Source organism: Callospermophilus lateralis, chromosome 17 (genome assembly GCF_048772815.1).
Source record: "Callospermophilus lateralis isolate mCalLat2 chromosome 17, mCalLat2.hap1, whole genome shotgun sequence".
In the NCBI taxonomy this organism is placed as follows: Eukaryota; Metazoa; Chordata; class Mammalia; order Rodentia; family Sciuridae; genus Callospermophilus; species Callospermophilus lateralis.
In genome coordinates this window covers 61772346-61774852 of record NC_135321.1, presented here as the reverse complement: position 1 = coordinate 61774852, position 2507 = coordinate 61772346, and the positions used below count along the sequence as shown (strand labels likewise).

The window sequence follows — 2507 nt, the reverse complement described above, 5'->3', positions numbered from 1 at the left end:
GGCGCCCACTATTCCTGCTGGCCCACACGGACCCCGCCTACGCCACGGTGCAAGGACCCTAGGAAAGACTCCTGGCTGTGGCCCATGGGCCTCTAAGTAAGTAGACCTACAGACTTACACCTGTAAGTCTGCCCAGCTTCCCACTTGCTGTGTTCCCACAGCAATGGGAAGAGAACCAATGCCTTGTCCACCATCAGCCACGGCCTCCTGACAGCACCAGGATGGAAGTCAAAGGTCAGCTGATCAGCTCTCCTACCTTCACTGCTCCAGCAGCCCTTTCGGGGAGGCTGCCCCCCAGGTGAATTCTGAGCGTCTGATGGGGAGGGGGAGGCGCTGCTTGACCGGCAGCGGGCCCTGCAAGAGCCCTGAGCCTGAAACTTCAGGATCTCCGAAAAGTGTGTCTCCAGGAGGCGGAGCTTACTGGCCAGCTGCCCCCTTAGTGCCCACTGAAACTTGGTGAACGGCCCCAGTTGGTGCGCGGTGGGCCCGGGCAGCCCGTGCCTACCCTCCACTGCATCCCAACCCAGCGCACCACTCCTTGAGCCCTGCTGAGGAGCTGGAAGGGGAGGTGTAGGTGCTACAGCAGATCCTCACCCTCTGCCCTGTGCTGGGCCCCAGCCCCTGAGCTATGTGGTGAACAGCTGCGACGCTGGCGCCAATTGTAGGCGGATGCACTGAGGAGGCTGCATGTGTTGGAGGAGCAGTGGGGGGCTTCCGGGCCCGCCTTGGCCTCCCAGTTCTCCCTCCGCAGCCACTGCCACTGTCTGCAAGAGCACCCAGGGAGTCTGCCTGGGCACACCCAGTTCTCCCTCCGCAGCCACTGCGGCTGTCTGCAAGAGCACCCAGGGAGTCTGCCTGGGCACACGCCTAGCTCAGCTCAGCCAAGAAGATGAAGTTCTGCACTCCGAGAGCAGCTCCCTCTCAGAGTCTGGGGCCAGCCATGATAATGAGTAACCCCGTGGCTGCTTCTCTCTGGCAAAGTGCCCCTTTTCATCAAAGGCTTGGGACCAGCTGCAAGCAGTATCTGGGGGGAGCCCTGAGAAGCGAACCCCGTGGAAACCACCTCCGTTAGATCTTTTTGGGGATCTGAAGAGCAGGAGGAACTCTATGACCAGCCCCATCAGCCCCACACGCTCGCTGCCCAGGAGTGCCTCCAAAGTTTTGAGGGGCGAAGTGTGCCTTCCACTTCCCTCAGCTCTGCAGGCCCGAAGGCCTCCATTCTCAACAGTGGTCTAGCAGCCAGGACTCGCAGATGGGCTTCCCCCGGACGCGCCCTGCTTCAGATCGTGCCTCCCTGTTTGCTGCTCTCACTGGCTGCAGCAACAGCTTTGAGGCCCTGTTGGTGGACTGAGATGCTGCTGGGGGAGCTGGCTCCCCCTGCCACTGGCCCAGTCTGACAGAGCAATGAGGTGCTGTATGAGGGCCCCCAACCACCCCTGCCTTCTCCTCTCGCACAGCAGGGTCCTCAGACCCTCCCCTGGTCGCCAGGCCTAGCTCAGCTGCTGAGGCTTCCCACGGAAGCCCCCCTCACACCTGTATGTGGGGACTTCCTCTTGGACTATTCCTTGGACCAGGGCCTGCCTGCAGGGACAGGTTGGGAGGAGCTGCTCCCTGCAGCTGAGGTCCCAGGGCCACTCTCCCGCCCAGTGGGCTCCTCCTCGCCATGCTCCCTGGCCCACCACCTATGTATGCAGCTGATAGCAGCAGCCCCCTCCTTGGCAGCAAGAACCCCCACACCCATGCCACCCATACCAAGCCCTGTGGCCTGCCCCTGGAGGCTGCTGAGGGTCCAGAGGTGCACCAGAACCCTCTGCTATGGATGTCCCTATCCACCCGTATCACCCAGACTGGTGAGCGCAGTGGCCACAAGAACCTTGCCCTGGAGGGGCTGGGCCTATGCTCCCTTATGGGGGCCCACTACACCCATCCTTCCTCCATGCCCGCTGCTATTAAGTGGGCCACGTGCCTTACAAGGCCCCCAGCCAGGCTCCAATCTGGCACTCCCTGTGTCCAGCAGGTATGGGGGGTGCTTTTACTGATGAGTAGGGGTCTCTTGAAGCAATTGGTGAAGATATTCAGGCCAGGGATCAGCTAGTCATGATAGTTAATGACTGGGACCACAAGGAAACCAGCTGCAGTGTTGGCACAGGTCATTTCAAGGTGTGACCTGCATTAGTCCTTGGGGTCCTGGTAGAAGGGGATCTTGGGCACTGGTAATAGTTCTTTACCATGTCATAGAAGGAGTGCAGGTTGGCTGGAAATGAGCCTTGAAGCCAGGGTACTTGGAGGAAGGGTCATCATATGCCCTCACCTTTCTCTTCCTGCTTTTCTGTGCTTGCCTCGTTTATGAGACTCTTTTTCTCTTTCTGTGTCATGTCTGTCTTTTCTTCTCTCTTTTCTGTCTTCCCCACCCTGTCCTCCAGATTCTTGCTGTCCCCTTCTAAAGATACTACCAGACTTCCTGTATCCCACCCTTGCTGGGAGCCATCAGCCAAGTAGGTATGACA

The 2507-nt window shown here is 59.5% G+C and overlaps 1 pseudogene; it reads left to right on the top strand.

Moving 5' to 3' along the window:
• The first annotated feature begins 221 nt into the window (after window positions 1–221).
• Window positions 222–2046, top strand: LOC143382692 (coiled-coil domain-containing protein 120 pseudogene; annotated as a pseudogene).
• The last annotated feature ends 461 nt before the right edge of the window (window positions 2047–2507 follow it).